This window comes from Panthera leo, chromosome B4 (assembly GCF_018350215.1).
Source record: "Panthera leo isolate Ple1 chromosome B4, P.leo_Ple1_pat1.1, whole genome shotgun sequence".
NCBI classification, from domain to species: Eukaryota; Metazoa; Chordata; class Mammalia; order Carnivora; family Felidae; genus Panthera; species Panthera leo.
The window spans coordinates 109,103,777-109,130,057 of record NC_056685.1 but is presented as its reverse complement, the minus strand read 5'-3'; positions in this window follow the sequence as shown (position 1 = coordinate 109,130,057).

The following is a 26,281-nucleotide window of genomic DNA, read 5'->3' as shown; positions in this document are numbered from 1 at the left end:
GAGAAATATTCCATGCTCCTGGATAGGAAGAACAAATATTGTTAGAATGTTACTACCCAAATCAATCTATATATTTAATATAATCCCTATCAAAATACCACCAACATTCTTTAAAGAGCTAGAAAACACAACCCTAAAGTTTGTATGGAACCAAAAAAGACCCCAAATAGCCAAAGCAATCCTGAAAAAGAAAACCAAAACTGGAGGCACCACAATCCCGGACTTCACAATGTATTACAAAGGTGTAATCATCAAGACAGTATTGTACTAGCACAAAAACAGACACTCAGATCAATGGAACAGAATAGAAAACCTAGAAATGGACCCACAGACGTATGGCCAACTAATCTTTGACAAAGCAGGAAAGAATATCCAATGGAATAAAGACAGTCTCTTCAGCAAGTGGTGCTGGGAAAACTGGACAGCGACATGCACAAAAATGAACCTGGACCACTTTCTTACACAAAAATAGACTCAAAATGGATGAAATACTTAAATGTAAGACAGGAAGCCATCAAAATCCTCGAGGAGAAAGCAGGCAAAAACCTCTTTGACCTTGGCCACAGCAACTTCTTACTCAACATGTCTCTGGAGGCAAGGGAAACAAAGGCAAAAATGAACTATTAGGACATCACCAAAATAAAAGCTTCTGCACAGTGAAGGAAACAATCAGCAAAACTAAAAGGCAGCCAACGGAATGGGAGAAGATATTTGCAAACAACATATCCAATAAAGGATCAGTATCCAAAATCTAGAGAGAACTTATCAAACTCAACACCCAAAAAACAAATAATCCAGTGAAGAAATGAGCAAAAGACATGAATAGACACTTTTCCAAAGAAGACATCCTGATGGCTAATATAAATCAAAACCACAATGAGATACCACCTCACACCAGTCAGAATGGCTAAAATTAACAATTCAGGCAACAACAGATGTTGGCAAGGATGCAGAGAAAAGGAAATTCTTTTGCACTGATGGTGGGAATACAAACTGGTGCAGCCACTCTGGAAAACAGTATGGAGATTCCTCAAAAAATTAAAAACAGAACCACCCTATGACCCAGCAATTGCACTACTAGGTATTTATCCAAAGAATACAGGTATGCTGTTTTGAAGGGATATATGCACCCCAATGTTCATAGCGGCACTATCAACAATTGCCAAAGTATGGAAAGAGCCCTAATGTCTATCGATGGATGAATGGATAAAGAAGATGTGATATATATATATATATATATATATATATATATATATATATATATATATATATCTACACACATACACACACACACAATGGAGTATTACTCAGCAATCAAAAAGAATGGAATCTTGCCATTTGCTTCAATCTGAATGGAACTAGAAGATATTATGCTAATTGAAATTAGTCAGTTAGTGAAAGACAAATATCATATGACTTCATTCATGAAGACTTGAAGATACAAGACAGATGAACATAGGGGAAGGGAAGCAAAAATAATATGAAAACAGGGAGGGGGACAAAACATAAGAGACTCTTAAATGTGGGAAACAAACAGAGGGTTGCTGCAGGGGTTGTGGGTGGGGGGATGGATAAATGGGCCAGGGGCATTGAGGAAGACACTTGTTGGGATGAGCACTGTGTGTTATAAATGGGGTATGAAACACTGGATTCTACTCCTTAAATCATTATTGCACTGTATGCTAACTCACTTGAATGTAAGTTAAAAAATTTGAAAATTTTAAAAAATTAAAAAAAAAGAAAAATGCTAATAATTGTTAAAATTGTAGGTATTCATTATGCTCCTCTCTTTACTTTTATATCAATATTTGAACATTTTAATAATAATAAAATAAAAAATAATTTAAAACAGGAAGATGAGGGATTAATATATATAGCATGCAAAGAATTCTTAGAAATTGACAAGAAAATAAACTAAAATGAAAATGGCAATGTATAGAAATAGAAAATTTGGAATATCACATCTAAATTTCTAATAAACATCAATATCACATGCATCCTGAGGAGTAGAAATTAATCTAAAGACGAGTAAGGCAAAATATGTTTTTAAAAGATTAAATACTGCTAGTGTCAATGATTCTGGGAAAAATTTTTTTTCATCTTTTGCTGGTGGTTATATGAATTGTTAAAGCCTTTCATTGGAAAACAATTTAAATTGAAAATTGACACGGTGGCTTTTGAAAATATATCCCATTAAAATATAACATCGATAAATGCTTACCAAAGTATTGTACTGAAGGATGAAATGTAATGCCCTTCCACTGACAAATGGTTGAACCTAGTATCATGCAACCAATAAGGAAGGACTTCATTTTTATCAACGGACTAGGAAAGATTTCCATGGTGTATTCTTGACTACAAAAGTAGATTCACATAACTGTATATAATATGACACTATTTTTTAAAATTAACATTGACAAATCCTACATATGCATCAATATGTTGGTATATAATTATATGATTATGGTTAAATACATTGAAGGACACCTATCAGGTTATGATCATTGAGTGTATAGAAGAGTGAGGATTGGGGAAAGAATGGGAAAAATAAGACAAAATTTAAAAATGTCTCTAACAAAAATGCCATGTATTATATGATATTACATATGTAAATTCCTATAGGCATATAATAGTATTTTAATGTCTTTAGTAATAGTATTTTAATAGTATTTTGATGTCTTTCCTGTGGTCTCAGAATTCTAGGCTTTATCCTCAAAGGTAAGGACAATGGATTTTAAGAACTCCCTAAAAAAGGGATCCAGACACACTCTTGTGGGATTAATAGTGGCTAAACTCATTCAATGATTGTCACCCCAGCATGCTATATAAGAGAGGCTATTTATCAGGAATTGAGGATTCAAGGAAGAAATTTGAAAGCATAGAAAAGACGTGGTAATGCCCCTGGCTTTTTCTTTCTTTCTTTTTTTTTTTAAAGTTAATTTATTTATTCTGAGAGAGAGAGACAGAGAGCACAATCAGAAACCATAGTTAGAGGAAAGGACCCTCAGAGTACTACTGAGAGAGATTATCCTGAGAGTCTGAGTCATTGTTCATGGAGCTGGTTTTTATTGTTTTTTTCTTTGTTATTCTGTTTTCCTTCTTTCCTTTCCTTTCCTTTCCTTTCCTTTCCTTTCCTTCCCTTCCCTTCCCTTCCCTTCCCTTCCCTTTCCTTTCCTTTCCTTTCCTTTCCTTTCCTTTCCTTTGCTTTCCTTTCCTTTTCTTTTCTCTTTTCTTTTTTCTTTTTTCTTTGCTGTTCTTCTTTCTTTCTTTTTTCTCTTTTTCTTCCTTTTTTTGTAAAAGGCAAAAGATTTATTTGATCTAAAGAAAAACCAGAGTATGTGGAGCTAGAGTTTTAAGACATTTCTTGGTAATGCATGGAGCACTCATTTGGATTTAAAGTGCACGATCACTGGGCCTCATTCTCTACTAAAGAAATTGAGAACTCCCTTAACAAGTGTGGAAAGAGGAAAGCCATGGACAAAATCATTTCTACTTGTTGGTGGGACTGAGATAGAACAACTCTGGCTTTAGTGTATGGTGGCTTAACACTGTCTTGGAAGGACTTTACCTGAAAGGGACTTTAATTGAGAGTCTATGACTGGATATATTGCCAAAAGCAAGGTCTAAGGGACCATTGTGAAAAGCCACCAATGACCGTTGTCTGTGTCATTAGTCTCTGCAGTAGGGCAGTAATCTGGGTGAAGAATCTACACACACACTTTCAGAGAAAGAGAAAAGAAAGAGGGATAGAGAGAAATGGCACTTGAACATTTAGACACTTGTGGTAGAAGATATGTATGTTGGCAGCCAACAAAGGTTAATAGATAGCTCCAGTGATGGAAACACTCCCTCCTCCTAAAAAATTCTAATCTAATCCTAGTGGAGGGAGGAGAACGACTGAAAATTAACACATGCTTACTTTCTCTTTACTGTTTTTTCCTGGTCTGAATAGAGAAAAGAAATCTTACATTGAATGTAGGACAAAAATACTTCCTTAGCTTAGACTAGACATTTCATTGCCTGAAAGTGACTGTTAAACTTTGAGTTCTGACCACATCACTGACAAGGGCAGGGGAGTAAGAACCATCACGGCTGCTTAAAAGTGAAAAATAAACTAAATTTACCCTACTGAGTTCAGCACATCTTTATAAAATCAAGGCATTGGGGAGTTTATACATTGTGCTTCACATATATACACATAGATGTAAGCAAATCAATTGCTAAAATGTTAATGTTATAGCAAATAAACAGGATTTCAGGGTTTTTTTTGGGTTTTGTTTTGTTTTTTGTTTTTTACATGAAAGCACAATCCCATTCAGTTGTAACCTGAATTTAGAATTAGAAATTGGTATTGATCTTTCTTTTACTTTTTATTTATTTTTTATTTTTAAAGTTTATTTATTTATTTTGAAAATGAGAGAGTGTAAGCAGGGGAGGGGTGGAGAGAGGGAGAGAGAAAATCCCAAGCAGGCTCCACATGGTCAGCACAGAGCCTGCTGTGGGGCTCAAACCCATGAACTGTGAGATCATGACCTGAGCTGAAATCAAGAGTCAGACACTCAACTGATTGAGCCACCAAGCGCCCGTGGTATTTATCTTTCTCTTAAAGCAAATGCATTTTCTTTAGGCTTATCTCTAATTGCAACTATCCAGACGCCAGCAAAACCTCTCACCCAACACACACACATGTGCATACATGTCCTCGCACACATGGATGCAAGGAAAAGGTCTTCCAGACACCAACATTAAGTTTCTGAGAGACCTTTTCTGCAAAGATGCAATTTGTGTGGCTCGTTACAGTATGAGTCTCAGTCAAAAAACATACAAAGGCTGAAATATTCAAATATGCAACACAATCAAGAAAGCACACAGCTGATTGTTAAAATATGCAGCCTGTTAAGTACATCCCATTAAAGACAATTTAGAAACTAAAATATGTTTGGAAATTAGTAAAATAAATGATTTCATTTTGTCAAATATATTCAAATATTTCAAAAGATACAAGAACTTGTGAGGAAAGAAAGATACAAAACATTCACATTCCTTTAGTGAAGAAAGCCTAGCCTAGGTCTGTGGGAGTGGGCTCGAGTGTGGTGAGAATGAGGGGTGAGAACTAGAGTAAGCGATGGGGACCCTCTATCACAGATTTTCTTTTGAAAATCTTGGAAAACTAGAGCATGGTATGGCGAATATCAAATGGTGAGATTTGCTCTTCCTTCCTTCCCTAGAGGAATAGAATTTTAGTCTACTAGAAAAGATATAAAGTGCCTAGGGGATAGTAACTAAAGTAGAGAAAGGGAGGCGTTTTTGCAAAATTGGCAGAAATTGCCTTTTTATCTTCCAAGAAAATGTTGTGAGGCAAAACTGTCAATTTAGCACAGTTTTGCTTTAAAATCATTTCCTTACTTTGTGCATTAATTTTTAAAACTTTTCTTCTCCCACAAAGAATAAAACTGTACCATTGAAATACTGTGGTTGATACTTATGCTATGTACCTTGATTATGTTGTGTTGATCATTTCATGTATCTTTATTTAATATGAAAAGGAACACTTAAAAATATTTATAGAGTCTCCACTTTTGGTGAATTTGGCTTGTGATAGGAGAGGAGATGGCTGGTTTCACATAAGCAGGCACTATGCAGCCTTTCCATAAATGTGCAGATGGTTAATTGGTAATATCAAGTAGTCTTTTGCACAGATGGGGGAATAAAAATGATTAGTGAAAATTACACAGGAAGATTCATTCAGATCATGGCAAATGTAACAGCGCAGGAGTTATGGTTTATATTTGTGAGCTAAAATAGGGCATAAAGAAATTGGCCTATCAAAAAAGCTGTAATCAAGTCAGTGATCAGTACCCAGAAGTCCTATAACATATTAAACTTATGGTCATTTTAGAAAGACTCAGAAGACTACAATTTAGCTTTTTTCTTACTTAGAATTTTCCCTCAACTGATTGTGAAAACATTTATTAGGAATCATATTCTCTCAGCAACAATAGTTTTGCTTATAAACACCTTTGGGAAATTTCACTCATTTTAAGTTTTCTAGTTCTTTTCTAATTACTGAGCTATCCCACTTTTAATGCCTACATAAAGGCTAGTGTGGCTTTTATATAAAACAACAAAACCTTAGAGATACATCTATGAGAATTTTTGTTTTACCATAGGTCAAGGCATATGTGAGTTCTTTCAAATTGCATTCTATACAGTGACTTTTTTTTTTTTTTTTTTTTTTTTTTTTTTTTTTTTAGAGAGAGAGAATCCTTGGGATACCTGGGTGGCTCAGTCTGTTGACATTTCAACTCTTGATTTTGGCTCAAGTCATGATCCCAGAGTCATAGGATCAAGCCCCACATCGGACTCCATGCTAAGCATGGAGCCTGCTTAATATTCTCTCTCTCCCTCTGCCCCTCTCCCCCGGTCATTCTGTCTCTCTCTCTCTCTTCTCTCTCTAAAATAACAAAAAGAGAGAGAGAGAATGAATCCCCAACTTAGAAGTTTGGAAAGGTGATTCAACCACACCTTTAAAATATTACTTAAAAAATTTTTATTCATTTATTTTGAGAGAGAGAGTGTGTGCACAAGTGGGGGAGGGGCAGAGAGAGAGGGAGAAAGAAAGAATCCCGACAAGGCTCCTCACTGTCAGTGCGAGCCCAATGTGGGCCTTGAACTCACAAACCACGAGATCATGACCTGACCCAAAATTGGATGCTTAACTGACTGAGTCAACCAGGTGCCCCTAAAAAAATTCTTAAATGTAAAAGTCAATGAGTTTTATTTAGAAAACTATTAGTATATTGTTATTGGTACTTTTTTTAAGGGAAAAAAGATAGATTTTTATTTATTTTTATTTATTTTTAATTTTTTTAATGTTTATTTTTGAGAGAGAGAGGCAGAATGAGAGTGGGGGAGGGGCAGAGAGAGAGGGAGACACAGAATCTGAAGCAGGCTTCAGGCTCTGAGCTGTCAGCATAGAACCCTACATGGAGCTCGAATTCATGGACGGTGAGATCATGACCGGAGCCAAAGTTGGACACTTAACCAACTGAGCCACCTAAGGTGCCCCATGAGATAGATTTTTAAACTCAATGCCAATATAAATTGATTTTTTTGACTATTAATCCATATTTTATTGAAACCACTTTTATAAATAATGTTTTAGTGAACTTGCAGTGTGTTTTATGGAATTATAATGTACGTTCTTGAGAGCTTCTTATTCAAGGTCTTTCAAAGAGCAATTTAAACACCAGTTAGAAGTATAATGGAAAAATAGCTCACTCACAATGGCAACAAATATGTACTATCCCTAGGTATAGACTTTTAAGAAATATTCAGGCTATCCGTGAAGAAAATGATGACTTTCTCTTCAGTCACCAATGATGTTTTGTGCTTTTTGGAATGACGTTTTGAAAATACAGACATGTATTATCTTAGAGAGGAAGACACAGTAAAGATCAAATTTCTCTAAATATTTCTCTAGATTCAGTGCAGTTCCAATTAAAATTCCTATGGGATTATGTAAGCTTGATTAAATGGTTCAAAAGATCGCCTACAAGAGTATAAAGGAAAGAGATTATTAGAAACATCCTAAGAACAAAGTAGGGCTGGAACATACCCATTCAGAATTCCAAATGTATTAGGGAAATATAGTAAGAATAAGTGTATAATACTGATTCAAAGATAGACGCACAGGAGCACCTGGTGACTCAGTCAGTTAAGCATCCAACTCTTGATTTTGGCTCAGGTCATGATCTCACGGTTCATGAGAATGAGCCCTACATCAGGCTCTGTAGTGATGACTTGGAGCCCGGTTGGGATTCATTCTCTCTCTCTCTTTCCCTTTCTCTCTCTCTCTCTCTCTCTCTCTCACTCAATTTTTCCCTTGACTCCCCGCCATTTCTGCTCTCTCTCTCTCTCTTTCAATATAAATAAATAAACTTAAAAAGTAAGATTGGCACATTAATTTATGGACCACAGGAAAGAATAAAAAGATAATATAAAAATGAGAATTTTGTGTATAATAAAGTTTGAGAAAAGGGCATCAGACATAATTAAGAGATTAATAAAGGAAAAATTTGTTTTCTTAAATTCATTCAAAGTTTATTAAACATTTTGGTCTTGAATATCTACTACATGCCAGAACCCGCTCAAGTTGCTAAGAGACAGAAAACTAAAGAAAAGAAACAACCTTCACACCATTAAGAGTGTAAATCCAGGTGGGAGAAGGCAGAAAATAAATAATAAATAAATGTATGGTATGTTAGTGACAGTGCTATGAAAAAAGAATAAGGGAGGTAGAGTTTGGCTGTTGAACAGAATTGTGCTATTTTATAGAAGGTCACCAGGGAAGTTCTCCTAAGTGGCATTTATAGACAAATAAGATACTTTTGTATAAAAGATTGGCAAATATGAGAAAAAAGAGATGACATCAGCCATAGGGAAAGAGGCAGTTTTACGTGATATTGGTGAAAGTGTAGATTCATGCAGATTTTCTGCTATGCATTTTGACAATATGCATAAAATTCTTTTCATAAAGGAGATAAACAACTGGCAAAGATTCATACTGAAGCACCTTTTATATTGACATGAAAAGGAAATAACCCCAAATTTATTAAAAGGTCATGGGAGCAGCACCTGTGTGGCTCATCAATTGAGCATCCAATTCTTGATTTTGGCTCAGGTCATGATCCCAGGGCCATGAAATTGAGCCTTGAATTGGGCTCTGCACTGAGCATGGGGCCTGCTTGAGATTCTCTCTTTCTCTCCCTCTGCTGCCTTCCCTGCTTGTTCCTTCTCTAAAATAAATAAATAAATAAATAAATAAATAAATAAATAAATAAATAAAATTTTAAAAGGCAGTGGGAAAATAAAATTATGGTTATTCACACAAGGAGAGGGATTATATAACCATGGAAAAATAGAAAAAAGCTTTGCTCAATAAGAAAAAAAGTTATAATATTTGGTTGGAAGTACAGTATAAATACATGAATATAAAATTACATATCAATTCATATTTTTTCTCCCCTCTTCTCTTACACACATACGTGTGTGTGTGTGTGTGCACACGCACACACACACCTTAAAGGTCATTCATCAAAATTTTATATAGACTGTCCAAGGGAAAAGGAATTTTAAGTGTTTTTTTGCTTCTTAATTTTTTACTGTTAGAATTATTTAGAGTAAGCATATGTTATTTTTATAATGGCATACAAAGTAATTTTCTTGTTTTAATATACTCTATAAACATCGATTCTGTAGTAGTTACAAAGAAGTTACTATACTATTAAACAGGTTAATTAATGAAATTAAAAAAATAAATTTCAAACAAACATTTAAAGTGAAGTAGAATTGTCAACTGAGATTAATGCTGTGTTCTGTGATTGGGGCAAAAAAAAATGGTCACTGGTAAAGTCAAACATACAAAATACAGATTGTCATTTTCTCTCCATGTTACCTTAAGTAAGGTAAAAAGATAGTAAGGCTTTTGAAGGCAGTGCCACTGAACAGTCTATAAAGAAGGGTAATACTGTGAGTAAATCCTAGAAGTGGCGGGGGGTCCTAAATTGATACCCTAAAGGAAGGGATTCCCTTTCTTCTCAATGTTTGCCCTTGAGTCATCTTTCTACTTGAATTAGGTAGGCATTGAGTTAATAAGCAGTAATCCCTTTGAAGAAGACTTCATTGAGTTATTATTAAAACAACAGTATTAAAGTTGTCTCAATGAAATCACGAAGGAAAAGAAGAAAGATGATAAAGATTCATAACAGTTCAAATTTAGTGCAATCACATACAATTTGTACCTTCTATTTAAAAATTCTTTAACATTTTAGCTTTTGTTTAACAATAAGCTAGTATTGTCTAACAGCAGCTAGCTTATCCCTGCAAGGGATTATGTTCTATTGTAACCATTATCAAATAGAAAAGCATGCCTCTGGATTTTTGGTGTGTGTGTGTGTGTGTGTGTGTGTGTGTGTGTGTGTGTTTTGTTTTGTTGCTTTTTATGATCACTATAACAGTAGCTGTTCTGGCTATTTGAAACACAAGAATATGTAATCTCCCAAATCTGTTTCTTTCTCCTTATTGCTTTCAAGATACATATTTACCCAATCTAGAAGGTCTGCCAAGACAAAAACTAAAGCTTGACTTTTAATTCTTTCCTATCTCTTAAACAGTGACAGTGCAGTATCTGTCATTGTATCTTATTCTTTTTAATGTCTTTAAAATTTACCTCTTTTGAGCCAAAGCATAAGAGACTCCTAAAAACTGAGAACAAACTGAGGGTTGATGGGGGGTGGGAGGGAGGGGAGGGTGGGTGATGGGTATTGAGGAGGGCACCTTTTGGGATGAGCACTGGGTGTTGTATGGAAACCAATTTGACAATAAACTTCATATATTGAAAAAAAATACCTCTTTTTTTTCCCCATCTTCACTGTTACCATCTCAGTTCAGGCTTTTATGACTTCTCACCTGGACTCAGCAAGAATCTCAAAACTCTTTGCTTTACTGTCCATCTCTCTTATATTCCATAAGACCTTTTGTTTCCATAGTCTTTCTTAAGCATAACTTCAATCCTTTCACTTTGGTGCTTAAAAACATTGAATGGCATCCTCTCTTATTACAAGATAAAATATAAAAAAGTGTAGAGGACCTATCCACTACACACCCTCCTCACTCTTTTCTAAATCAGAATCTGATATAATCACACTCCAGTTACCCTAAAATATTTTAATTGTTTGAGTTGTCTGTGCCTTTGGGCTTTTTTACACAGGATAGTCTGTCTGTCTGACCCTTATTTCTTTCAAACCACTCACCAACCATATCACTGTTGTTAGTTCTAAACTGGGTTAACATTTACTAGTCCTTTAAAATCCTACTCACATAAGACTCGTGACTGATCTCTCCTTTGAAACTTGGCAGGCCAGAAAGGCTTGGCACGATATCTACAGTGTGCTAAACAGAAAAAAATATGCAGCCGAGAATCCTTTATCCAGCAAGTCTGTCATTTAGAATAGAAGGAGAGATAAAGGTCTTCCCAAACAAACAAAAACTGAAGGAATTTGTCACCACGAAACCAGCCCTACAAGAGATCCTAAGGGGGATCCTGTGAGACAAAGTACCAGAGACATCACTACAAGCATAAAACATACAGACATCACAATGACTCTAAACCCATATCTTTCTATAATAACACTGAATGTAAATGGATTAAATGCGCCAACTAAAAGACATAGGGTATCAGAATGGATAAAAAAACAAGACCCATCTATTTGCTGTCTACAAGAGACTCATTTTAGATCTGAGGACACCTTTAGATTGAGAGTGAGGGGATGGAGAACTATTTATCATGCTCCTGGAAGCCAAAAGAAAGCTGGAGTAGCCATACTTATATCAGACAAACTAGACTTTAAATTAAAGGCTGTAACAAGAGATGAAGAAGGGCATTATATAATAATCACAGGGTCTATCCACCAGGAAGAGCTAACTATTATAAATGTCTATGCACCAAATACCCGAGCCCCCAGATATATAAAACAATTACTCATAAACATAAGCAACCTTATTGATAAGAATGTGGTCATTGCAGGGGACTTTAACACCCCACTTACAGAAATGGATAGATCATCTAGACACACAGTCAATAAAGAAACAAGGGCCCTGAATGATACATTGGATCAGATGGACTTGACAGATATATTTAGAACTCTGCATCCCAAAGCAACAGAATATACTTTCTTCTCGAGTGCACATGGAACATTCTCCAAGATAGATCATATACTGGGTCACAAAACACCCCTTCATAAGTTTACAAGAATTGAAATTATACCATGCATACTTTCAGACCACAATGCTATGAAGCTTGAAATCAACCACAGGAAAGTCTGGAAAACCTCCAAAAGCATGGAGGTTAAAGAACACCCTACTAACGAATGAGTGGGTCAACCAGGCAATTAGAGAAGAAATTAAAACATATATGGAAACAAACGAAAATGAAAATACAACAATCCAAACGCTTTGGGATGCAGCGAAGGCAGTCCTGAGAGGAAAATACATTGCAATCCAGGCCTATCTCAAGAAACAAGAAAAATCCCAAATACAAAATCTAACAGCACACCTAAAGGAAATAGAAGCAGAACAGCAAAGGCAGCCTAAACCCAGCAGAAGAAGAGAAATCATAAAGATCAGAGCAGAAATAAACAATATAGAATCTAAAAAAACTGTAGAGCAGATCAACGAAACCAAGAGTTGGTTTTTTGAAAAAATAAACAAAATTGACAAACCTCTAGCCAGGCTTCTCAAAAAGAAAAGGGAAATGACCCAAATAGATAAAATCATGAATGAAAATGGAATGATTACAACCAATCCCTCAGAGATACAAACAATTATCAGGGAATACTATGAAAAATTATATGCCAGCAAATTGGACAACCTGGAAGAAATGGACAAATTTCTAAATACCCACACTCTTCCAAAACTCAATCAGGAGGAAATAGAAAGCTTGAACAGACCCATAACCAGCGAAGAAATTGAATCGGTTATCAAAAATCTCCCAACAAATAAGAGTCCAGGACCAGATGGCTTCCCAGGGGAGTTCTACCAGACATTTAAAGCAGAGATAATACCTATCCTTCTCAAGCTATTCCAAGAAATAGAAAGGGAAGGAAAACTTCCAGACTCATTCTATGAAGCCAGTATTACTTTGATTCCTAAACCAGACAGAGACCCAGTAAAAAAAGAGAACTACAGGCCAATATCCCTGATGAATATGGATGCAAAAATTCTTAATAAGATACTAGCAAATCGAATTCAACAGCATATAAAAAGAATTATTCACCATGATCAAGTGGGATTCATTCCTGGGATGCAGGGCTGGTTCAACATTCGCAAATCGATCAACGTGATACATCACATAACAAAAAAAAAGAGAAGAACCATATGATCCTGTCAATCGATGCAGAAAAGGCCTTTGACAAAATCCAGCACCCTTTCTTAATAAAAACCCTTGAGAAAGTCGGGATAGAAGGAACATACTTAAAGATCATAAAGGCCATTTATGAAAAGCCCACAGCTAACATCATCCTCAACGGGGAAAAACTGAGAGCTTTTTCCCTGAGATCAGGAACACGACAGGGATGCCCACTGTCACCGCTGCTGTTTAATATAGTGCTGGAAGTTCTAGCATCAGCAATCAGACAACAAAAGGAAATCAAAGGCATCAAAATTGGCAAAGATGAAGTCAAGCTTTCGCTTTTTGCAGATGACATGATATTATACATGGAAAATCCGACAGACTCCACCAAAAGTCTGCTAGAACTGATACATGAATTCAGCAAAGTTGCAGGATACAAAATCAACGTGCAGAAATCAGTTGCATTCTTATACACTAACAATGAAGCAACAGAAAGACAAATGAAGAAACTGATCCCATTCACAATTGCACCAAGAAGCATAAAATACCTAGGAATAAATCTAACCAAAGATGTAAAAGATCTGTATGCTGAAAACTATAGAAAGCTTATGCAGGTAATTGAAGAAGATATAAAGAAATGGAAAGACATTCCCTGCTCATGGATTGGAAGAATAAATATTGTCAAAATGTCAATACTACCCAAAGCTATCTACACATTCAATGCAATCCCAATCAAAATTGCACCAGCATTCTTCTCGAAACTAGAACAAGCAATCCTAAAATTCATATGGAACCACAAAAGGCCCCGAATAGCCAAAGTAATTTTGAAGAAGAAGACCAAAGCAGGAGGCATCACAATCCCAGACTTTAGCCTCTACTACAAAGCTGTCATCATCAAGACAGCATGGTATTGGCATAAAAACAGACACATAGACCAATGGAATAGAATAGAAACCCCAGAACTAGACCCACAAACGTATGGCCAACTCATCTTTGACAAAGCAGGAAAGAACATCCAATGGAACAAAGACAGTCTCTTTAACAAATGGTGCTGGGAGAACTGGACAGCAACATGCAGAAGGTTGAAACTAGACCACTTTCTGACACCATTCACAAAAATAAACTCAAAATGGATAAAGGACCTGAATGTGAGACAGGAAACCATCAAAACCTTAGAGGAGAAAGCAGGAAAAGACCTCTCTGACCTCAGCCGTAGCAATCTCTTACTCGGCACATCCCCAAAGGCAAGGGAATTAAAAGCAAAAGTGAATTACTGGGACCTTATGAAGATAAAAAGCTTCTGCACAGCAAAGGAAACAACCAACAAAACTAAAAGGCAACCAACGGAATGGGAAAAGATATTTGCAAATGACACATCGGACAAAGGGCTAGTATCCAAAATCTATAAAGAGCTCATCAAACTCCACACCCGAAAAACAAATAACCCAGTGAAGAAATGGGCAGAAAACATGAATAGACACTTCTCTAAAGAAGACATCCGGATGGCCAACAGGCACATGAAAAGATGTTCAACGTCGCTCCTTATCAGGGAAATACAAATCAAAACCACACTCAGATACCACCTCACGCCAGTCAGAGTGGCTAAAATGAAGAAATCAGGAGACTATAGATGCTGGAGAGGATGTGGAGAAACAGGAACCCTCTTGCACTGTTGGTGGGAATGCAAATTGGTGCAGCCGCTCTGGAAAGCAGTGTGGAGGTTCCTCAGAAAATTAAAAATAGACCTACCCTATGACCCAGCAATAGCACTGCTAGGAATTTATCCAAGGGATACAGGAGTACTGATGCATAGGGGCACCTGTACCCCAATGTTTATAGCGGCACTCTCAACAATAGCCAAATTATGGAAAGAGCCTAAATGTCCATCAACTGATGAATGGATAAAGAAACTGTGGTTTATATACACAATGGAATACTACGTGGCAATGAGAAAAAATGAAATATGGCCTTTTGTAGCAACATGGATGGAACTGGAGAGTGTGATGCTAAGTGAAATAAGCCATACAGAGAAAGACAGATACCATATGGTTTCACTCTTATGTGGATCCTGAGAAACATAACAGAAACCCATGGGGGAGGGGAAGAAAAAAAAAAAAAAAAAAAAAAAAAAAAGAGGTTAGAGTGGGAGAGAGCCAAAGCATTAGAGACTGTTAAAAAACTGAGAACAAACTGAGGGTTGATGGGGGGTGGGAGGGAGGGCAGGGTGGGAGGGAGGACAGGGTGGGTGATGGGTATTGAGGAGGGCACCTTTTGGGATGAGCACTGGGTGTTGTATGGAAACCAATTTGACAGTAAATTTCATATATTAAAAAATAAAAAAAAAAAATTAAAATAAAAAAAAAAATAAAATGTTCATACACTTTAAAAAAAAATAATAAAATAAAATCCTACTCACATATGACTACTTTTAAGGCACTTTTTCTGTGTAACCCAATATGAGATAAATGATCTCATAGCACCTGGACTTACTGTATCAGAATCTTCTTTGCACTGCATTGTAATTATTGGTGCATTTGTTAGTTTCTCCTAGTTAGAGCTCCTGATGAGAGGAAATTTATTTAAATCTTCATATTCCCTGAATCTGGCACAGTGACTGTGATCAATAAATACTTGTTAGATGTAGAATCTGAAGATAACACGTCTTATCTATATGAATCTATGAAACCTCACCAAATGGTTATCCTTAGGCCATCAGAATAGAACTAGTCTTTTGGCTTGGGGTTTTGTTTTGTTTTGTTATTTTTACTTTTTTATGTACGAATTCATAACACACATTATGGTATGTTTATAATAAAGCATAAGATCATCTTTCTAAGGCTATACATTAACAAATACTTTTCATATTAAGTTTGATTTTAGTAAGTGTGATCCTTATACTATATATCCATAACATTTTATGAAAATGAACAATCATTGATTCATCAGATAGGAATTGAATATATATACTATATGTCAAGTACTGGCCTATAGTAAACTCTGGAGTACAAAAAATAACAGGTATATTCTCTATTCTTTGGGGACAGTAGATCTTAATCTTCTCCATGGGACAAAAACCAGTGCAGTTAGCCTATTGATAAGGTCTCTTCCCTGGATAGAAATATAAGAAGCCTATAAAAATCAAACAAGCTTGTTGATTGGAGTGAATGTTAGTGAAAATGTGAAAAACTAAGAATTGTTTAGCTATGATGACCAGCTTATTTCACATATGATATTTAAACCTCTTAAAGTGGGTAACTATCAAATGTTTATGTTACTTCATAACATGAAATTATTTGTGATTGCCACTAATAGAGGTTTATACCAGCAACATTAAAAAAGAAAGCAGAGTGAGATTTGGCACAAAGGCCTTGATGGGGAATATTATTTTGGCAAGGAGGTAGAAAGGGAAATAGAAAGGAAAATAACTGTTTCAGCAAAGATGTGAAGGTAGCAAAGTTAATGAATAAATATTTTGGGTTTGAGCAAGCATTTGGAGTAGGAGAAGAACAAGCTGCTCTGGAAAGGCAGGCCTAGTTAGATTAACCAGTCCCTTGAGTTGAAGCTTAAGGAGCTTGGAATTTATCCTGCAGGTAGGGGAGTGAGGTGTCCTATTTTTTATTCTGCAAATGACGCTATTGAAATTGTGTTTTAGAAAGATTGATCTGGCTGGGGATTGTAGGATGCATTGAAAGGAAAGAAACCACCTGTAGTGAAAGAGGAATGCATAAAAGATGTGGCCATGGAAATAGAAAGCAAAAAGGACATAGAAATTTAAATTTAACAGTTTTGTCAAGTAGAATATGCCCTAATGTCTGTTTCATGTCTATTTGCCCTGTCTTTTACTGTTACTAATATTAGGATTAGCAAATTCAGTCAAGCTGGTTATTTCAAACATTTGGGATGTTTGGGGATGAACCTAGTTGATTAACATCAATGTTTACTTTTCAGAGTTTATTTGTAATTTGGAAAACTCAGCTCACATCCATACCTTTTCTTTGTCATCTTCTGGAAAGTAATCAGAATAAAGGTGGCCTGGACAAAGAAAAATAACTAACTCCAGGAAAATGGGGAAAGTGCAAAATAGAAAAGCACCCAGTTTTGGATTAAGCACAGTGCTTTAGTACAATCAATACGCACTAAAGAATTTTTTTTTTCCAAGTACATTAGCATCAATACTTTATCACTTGATGCCCTGGATGAAATTTTTAAATTTTGTTTAATTTTTTTTAACGTTTATTCATTTTTGAGAGACAGAGAGACAGAGTGCAAGCAGAGGAGGAGCAGAGAGAGAGGTAGACACAGAATCTGAAACAGGCCCCAGGCTCCGAGCTGTCAGAACAGAGCCTGATGTGGGGATCGAACACACAGACCGCAAGATCATGACCTGAGCTGAAGTCGTCCGCTTAACCGACTGAACCACCCAGGCACCCCCCTAGATGAAATTAATGTAGAATTGGAATTGGAATCAAAACCAATGAATGCAAGTATGAACGACTATAGCATTCAAAATAAATGGAATAATAAACAAATTAGTCTTTTGAGAATTGTAGAAAGATAGAAAAAAGGAGACTGTAGAAAGCAAGCTGTCATTTTCAATTCAGACTAGATTCACTTGAGGAGAATGCCCTGTCAGGTTACATAAAGATCGTTTTTCAGATAGGTATATCATCCAGGTGTGAGAAGTGTATCCTGCTGCGTTATTAGGAATTGCTTCCTGGTAGGAAATACCTCCTACCATCAAAGGTAATGATCAAGCTACCATATTGTAACAGTATAATTTTAGTTTAGTCTCTGGGCCAGATTCCAGTTAGGCAGGTAAGGGCCTATTGCAACATTAGTTTGTATATAGTATATAAGAATATATCCTTCAACATATATAGTTGCAGGAGCAGAAGGCATTATTTCCAAGTCTTATTTCATTCTCAAGCCTCATATTTGTGCCTTTGCTCATGGTTTTCCACTGATTATTTGGTCTTCTGGCTTTTACATAGCCATCCCCATCAGAAATTCATCATCTTGGGGCACCTGGGTGGCTCAGTCAATTATGGTTCCAACTTCGGCTCAGGTAATGATCTCATGCTTCATGCATTTCAGGCCCCCTGTTGGGCTCTGTGCTGACAGCTCAGAGCCTGAAGCCTGCTTTAGATTCTATGACTCCCTCTCTCTCTCTGCCCCTTTCCCACTTGCACTCTGTCTGTCTCTTTCTTTCAAAAATAAATAAACATTAAAAAATTTTTAAAAAAGAAGAAATTTAGCATCTTCAAGAGGATACATAGCTAATTTTCATCAATTACAGAAATGAACAGGAAGATCTTTTAATAAAACCTGAGGTAAAGGTAGCTATCTTAGTCTGTTTGGGCTATTATAACAAAAACACCATGAACTGGGTGGCTTATAAACAATACACATATATTACACAGTTTTAAATGTTGGGAATTCCAAGATCAAGGTGCTGGTCAAGGTGGTGTCTAGGGACAGTTGACTTACTCATAGATGGTGCCTTCTTGTCGTATCATTAGATGATGGAAGAGGCAAGCAAGTTCTCTGGGATCTCTTTCTAAAAGGACTAGCCCATTCCTGAGGATTATCACCTAATCACCTCCCAAAAGCCCTCCCTCCTAATAACACCATTTTGGGAATTAGGATTTCAACATATAAATTTGGTGGAAGGAGTGGGGGTGGGTGGGTAGGGCACAAATATTTAGACCATAGCAGTAACTCAGATGTCTATGAAACAGAGTCATTTTTGCCCTCCTAAGAAGGTAAGATAAAATACCATTCCTTTGTTCCTTCTTCTTGATGAGCTGATAGTCTGGAGGAAAAAAGAAAAAGAAAAAGAGATGATTAGATTATTTTTTTTTAGGCAGGATATCCTAACTGTTCCAGAGCTCATCAATAGATTGAATTGATAATTACCTTACTATAATTTCTAATCCTTGTTATTTTTTAAAAATTATTTTTTGTTACATTTATTTACTTTTGAGAGACAGAGCACAAGTAGGGGAGAGGCAGAGAGAGAAGGGGACACGGAATCCAAAGTAGGCTCCAGGCTCAAACTCACAAACTATGAAATCATGACCTGAGCCAAAGTCAGACGCTTAACTGAGCCACTCAGGCACCGCGCTAATCCTTGTTCTGAATTCTGTCTCTTTAAGCCATAATACTAAAAAAATAGAATAATAGCAATTTTATAATTGCTATAATTGCTAACATTTCATTTTTGAGACCATATATTTCAGTCATTTCTTCTGAACGCACTTTAAGCATACTTTAATCTATATACTTACCCTTTGAGACAGATGTCATGAGTCTCATTTAGAATGTAGCAAATTGTAACCTAAAGAGTTTAAATAACCTAGCCCAATTAGTAAATGGCAAACCCAAGTAAAGAATCTAACTTGGTTCAAAGCTTACTTTAAGAATTACACAATGCTACCTTGTGCAGTTCTATTGTGCTGCCTGGGGAAGGCTCTTTGGAGGCAAGTCAAAGGTTAGCAGGTCACAGGGGTCATAAATGAACAGAGACTATTGTTGAACTGTAGTTAAGGGCTGCTCAAATGATTTCTCTTCTTTTCCTAAACATTCCCAGCTTAACTGAAGTTCATGCTACAAGGCTATACTACCCATTTCTCTTTCAGATTATGCACTCCTTTCCATCTTTCAATTTATTTATTCAAATACTTCTAATATCACTATTTTTTGGCCCCCTTGGAGAAATGGGTTTCCTCCAACCCTTTGATGTTTCAGCCATTTAGAATCCATCTCATATTCTCAATCCCTTCATTCCCTTTACAACTCAGTTTAGATATGATAGTTCTTCCCTTGCAAATAGTCTTTAGTTCTTTACCCTTCCCTCCCATAGTCATAGTCATCTGATTAATCTCTTTTCTCTGTGTAAACCCAACTGAGCAAGAGACTAGTGCTGGGGAAATTCAATAGTATTTATGAATTTCAAATTGACTTTTAAACTATCACACTCTACTATACTTTCTTATTCTTTGATATTACTATCTCCCATTTTTCACATATATTAGTGTATCCAACTCTCCTGTCCTCCTACTTTCTGTTGGTGGTTTGCTCCATAATTCCTAAAGAAAACATAGGCATTCAGATAAGATCCACTGATACCTCTGATCACCAAAGCCAATAATTTGACCTCACTTTTGTATGTGTTATATTCCTTTCTTCTCATATAAACAGAAGTGTTCTTATCCTATGTAAGCCCAATCCACTTGTGCTATAGATATTGCCACTTGAATAATAATACATTGGCCTTCACTTAGAATAATTCAAACTACTGAACAAAATATATGCCAAAATACATAAGACCACCACAAAATAGGAATTTATACATCTCTCAGACAACTGTTCAAGAACAGACATTTTGATCTACAAATGATTTCCTCTACTGAATGATTCAGAGACTTAGGTTTTTTTCTACCTTATGGATTAAGATGCCTTGGGGCCTTAGTATTAAAAAGAAAAGGAGAACATGGAACTTGGTATGCATATCCATTACTTAAAAGTGACTGACATCACCATCTCTCTCATTCCATGGGTGATAATTATTTCCACAGTCAATCCAGAAGATTAACTGGGAAATACAGTGTCCAGTATCAGACATCTACTTCTAAGGAAAAACTCCTATGTTTGAAAGGAAGAGCAAAAAATACGGTATACAGAGGCACCAGGGTGGCTCAGTCAGTTGAGTGTCTGGCTCTTGATCTTGGCCTCACGTGGGTTCTGTGCTGGCAACAAGGAAACTGCTTGGGATTCTCTCTCTTTCTCTCTCTGCCCCTACCCTGATCTCTCTCTCTCAAAAAAGAAATAAACTTAAAAAAAAAAAGAAAATATAGTGTACAATTAGGCCTCTTTTCCATAGGGGTATGACAAAAGATATCAGGTGGTAAATAGTTTGCTTAAGAAAAAAGAAATTAAAGAAACAATGCTTGTTTTCTTTAAAGCCTAGAGGGGAAAAAAATCAGTTAAAAAAAAGTACCAATTAAAGACAGAAGTTTTCAGAGTGGATCAAATAACAAGACCCATACCAAATAATTATGTTGTATACCTGGAAATAATGCAATGTTATATGCCAATTATACCTTAATAAAAAATTTAAAAAAAATTTAAAAAAATCTGACATTATGTTATCTAAAATAAACCCACTTTAAAAGGCAGATTTAGTTTAAAAGTAAATGGATCAAGAAAAACATATCATACTAATACTAATGAAAATAGGAGTAGATATATTAATTTCAGACAGAGCAGACTTCAGAGCATTTAGAAAAGTTATCAGGAATAAGAAGAACATTATATCTCAACAAATGGTATTGGGATAACTTGACAGCTACACACAAAAGAATGAAACTGGGCCACTTTCTTGCACCATACACAAAAGAAACTCAAAATGGGTTAAAGTCCTAAATGTGAGACCCGAAACCATAAAAATCCTAGAAGAGAACACAAGCAGCAATTTTTTTTCCGACCCTGGTTGTAGCAACATCTTTTTAGGTATGTCTCCAGAAGCAAAGGAAATATAAACAAAAATAAACTATTGGAACTATATATAAAAAAATAACAAACAAAAACAAAACAAAATGAGACAAAAAAGACAAAACCTCTGCACAGCAAAGGAAACAACGAAGAAAACTAAAAGACAACCTACCGAATAAGAGAAGATATTTGCAAATTATGTATTCAATAATGGGTTCGTATCCAAAATATGTAAAAAACTTATACAACTCAACATCCAAGAAACAAATAATCCAATTTAAAAATGGGCATAAGACATGAACAGACATTTCTCTAAAGAATACCTACAGATGGCCAACAGACATGTGAAAAGAGGCTCAATATCACTCATCATCAGGGAAATGTAAATCAAAACCATAACAAGATATCACCTTATACCTATCAAAATGGCTAAAATAAAAAACACAAGAAACAACAAATACTGGTGAAGATGTGGAGAAAAAGGAACCCTTATGCACTGTTGGTGGGACTGCAAACTGGTGTAGCCACTGTGGAAGACAGTATGGAGGTTCCTCAAAAAATTAAAAATAGAACTACCTTACAATCTATTAATTGCGCTACTAGGTATTCATACAAAGAATATGAAAACACTAATTCAAAAGTATATATGTACACCTAGGTTTATTGCACCATTATTTACAATAGCCAAATTATGGAAGCAGCCCAAGTGTCCATTGATAGATGAATGGATTAATGTGGTATATTTATATATACAGTCGAGTATTATTCAGCCATAAAAAGGGCTGAAATCTTGCAATAACAGGGATAGATTTAGAGAATATAATGCTAACCGAAATAAGACAGTCAGAGAGAGACAAATACTACATGGTTTCATTCATATGTGGAATTTAAGAAATAAAACACACACACACACACACACACACACACACACACACACACAAGAGACAAACCAAAACAAAGACTCTTAACTATAGAGAACAAGAAGATTGTTACCAAAGGGGATTCAAGATCAACACTCAAAATTAGATCACTTTTGTATATACCAGAAATGAAATGAACAAGTGGAACTTGAAATTACCAACAGAATATGAAACAACAACAACAAAAAATAAATCCAAACAACTGAAATACTTAGGTATAAATATAACAAAATGCGTATAAGGTCTGTCTGAGGAAAACAACAAAGCCCTGATCAACAATCAAAGAAGAACTAAATAAGTGGGGAAGTATTCCATGTTCATGCATAGGAGGACTCAATATTATCAAGATATCAGTTCTTCCCAATCTGATCTATAGATATAATGTCATCCCAATAAAAGTCCCAGAAGGTTATTTGTTGGATATCAACAAACCAATCCAAAAGTTTATATGAAGAGGGGCACCTGGGTGGCTCAGTCAGTTAAGCGTGTCTTTGGCTCAGGTCATGATCTCACGGTTTGAGCCCTGAATCAGGCTCTGTGCTGACAGCTCAGAGCCTGGAGCCTGCTTCTGTCTCACTCTGTCTCTGCCCCTTCCTGGCTCGCACTTTGTCTCTCTGTCTCTCTCAAAAAATAAATAAACACTAATAAAATAAAAAAATAAAAAAAATAAAAATTGATATGGAGAAGCAAAAGACCCAGAATAGCCATCACAATATTGCAGGAGAACAAAGCTGAAGAAGTGACACTACCTTTAAGACTTCAAGACTTATAGTGTAGAATTACAGTAATTGAGACAGTGTGGTGTTGGTGAAAGAATAGACAAATAGATCAGTGGAATAGAATAGAGAACCCACAAATAGACCCACATAAATATAGTTAACTGATCTTTGACAAAAGAATGTTTTCAACAAATGACACTGGAATAACTGTGTATCAGCATAAAACAAACAAACAAACAAACAAAAAACTACACATAAAATTCCATCCTTCCCAAAGTTAAAATTGGGCATAGACCTAAATATAAAAGATATAACTATAAAACTACTAGAAGATAACAGAGAAGAAAACCTGGGTGATATTGGATATGGGGATGGATTTTTTCTAAATGTTCATTTATTTTTGAGAGAGAGAGAGACAGACTGTGAGCATGCCAGGGTCAGAGAGAGAGAGACACACAGAATCCAAAGCAGGCTGTAGGCTCTGAACTGTCAGCACAGAGCCCAACATGGGGCTTAAACTCACAAAATGCAAGATCATGACCTGAGCTGAAGTCAGGCGCTCAACCGACTGAGCTACCCAGGCACCTCTGGTGATGACGTTTTAGAAACAACATCATGGGACCTTACATGATCCCCAAAAAACTAATTGATATGCTGGAGTTCATTAAAATTAAAAAACTTCTACTCTGCAAAAGACTATTTCAAGAGGAAGAGAAAACAACCCACATACTGCTGGAAAATATTTGCAAAAGGTATATTTGATAAAGGATTGTTATCCAAGATATACAAAGAACTCTTAAAACTCAACAATAAGAATATAAACAACCCAATTTAAAAAATGGGCTAAGACCCTAACAAACACTTCATCAAAGAAGATATACATTGGCAAATAAGCTCCATTGGAAAGATGCTCCAAAATATTTTATCAGTGAAATGCAAATAAAAACAACAATGTAAATTCATATAACTAAGTGAAAGAAGCCAGTCTGTAAAAGGTTCTATGCCATATGATTCCAATTACCTGATGTTCTGGAACAGGCAAAGTTACGGAGAAAGTAAATAGATCAGTGGCTTCTAGGAGTGGGGTTGAGGGGAAGGGAACAGTAGTAGGAATTAAAAGGTGGAGCACAGAGTATTTTTAGGACAGTAAAAACCCTCTATATGATACTATAATGACAGATACATGCTGCTGTCTGTTTGCCCGAACCTGTAAAATGTACACCACCAAGAGTGAACTTTAATATAAATTATGGATTTTGAGTGATTATTATGTGCCAGTGTAGGTTCATCAGATATAACAACTGTACCACTTTGGGCAATATGTTTGTGATGGAAGAGGTGATGCATGCGTTGGGGGAGAGGTACATGGGAAATCTCTGCAGGTTTTTTTTTTTTTAATTTTTTTTAATGTTTCTTTCTTTTTTTTTAAATTTTTTTTAACGTTTATTTATTTTTGAGACAGAGAGACAGAGCATGAACGGGGGAGGGTCAGAGAGAGAGAGAGAGACACAGAATCTGAAACAGGCTCCAGGCTCTGAGCCATCAGCACAGAGCCCGACGCGGGGCTGGAACTCACAGACCATGAGATCATGACCTGAGCCGAAGTCGGACGCTCAACCGACTGAGCCACCCAGGCACCCCAAATGTTTATTTCTTTTTGAGAGAGACAGGGACAGAATGCGAGTGGGCTAGGGGCAGAGAGAGAGGGAGACACAAATCCGAAGCAGGCTCCAGGCTCTGAGCTGTCAGCACAGAGCCCAACGCAGAGCTTGAAGCCACAAGCTTTGAGATCATGACCTGAGCAGAAGTCGGATACTCAACCAACTGAGCCACCCAGGCACCCCTCTGCAACTTTTCTGTTTTGCTCAGTTTTGCCTAAAAATACTCTAAAGAAAAATCTTTAGAAAAAGAGGATGTGGTCAACTGTTTTCAATGGTATTGAGTAACTGGATAAAATGAGAAGAGGGTAGAGACTATTGAAATTAGAAAGCATTACGTAATTCGTAACTTTAACAAAAGTAGTTCTAATGGACATTTGGAAAGTAATTTCAAATGATGTGAGCTGAAGGGGAAAAATGTTAAGGAGTTGCCAATTGTCTGCAAAAACACTTTTGAATATCTTTGCTGTGATGGTGAGTACCGAAGTGACGTGTAGGTTGAAGGATGACATGGTTAATTTGCAATAAGTGTATGGATATGTGAGTAAATGAATAAAGGAAAGTATAAGTGAAATGTAAATATTTCTGAAATTCTTTGAAACTGCTATTTCCATACAAATGTCAGGTAACACAGCACATTTATTCATAATGTTGCATTTATACATCATTGAGAGAGAGATTTATGCCTTTTTGACGGTTGTTTACTTTTTAAATACATAATGAGATTTTCTTGATTCGAATGCTGACAGCCTTCAGAAACCTGTTTTGGCAGCCTGACACTTCTTTCCTCTCACATTATCTCTCCCTTTCAGATAAACAGATCCCACACTGATAGGCTTCAATAACAAGAGTTCTAGTTACTTATTAAAATCTAAACAAAATGTCTACCTTTACATTTCAGTATAATGCAGGAAATTTAGTTCTGAGGAAACACTGCTATCTTTAAGTCTTTCCAAGTAAGAAGGAAAATATAATATTAAAAGAGGTGTATATGCTTTTGTGTCCTTTGTTAAAATAATTTTTTTAAGTTTGTTTATTTTGAGAGAGAGAGAGAGAGAGAGAGAGAGAGAGAGAGAGAATGGGGGATCTCTCCCAAACTGTGAGATCATGACCTGAGCTGCAATCAAGAGTTGGACACTTAACTGACTGAGTCACCCAGGCACCCATTTTGTGTCTTTTTTTTTTTTTAGAAAAAGGTGCCTATTTTAGACTTTGGCTCAGGACATGATCTCATGGTTCATGAAGTTGGAGAGTTTGAGCTACACATAGGCTCTCTGTTGTCAGCAAAGAGCCCACTACTGATCCTCTGTCCCCCTCTCTCTGCCTCTCTCCTGCTTGCACTCTCTCTCTCTTTCAAAAATAAACATTAAAAAAAATTTAATGCTGATTTGTTTTTGAGAGAGAGACAGAGCGCAAGCTGAGGAGGGGCAGAGAGAGAGAGGGAGACCCAGAATCCAAAGCAGGCTCCAGGCTCCCAGCTGTCAGCACAGAGCTCGACACGGGGCTGGAACTCACGAACTGTGAGATCATGACCTGAGCTGATGTCAGACACTTAACCGACTGAGCCACCCGGGTACCCCA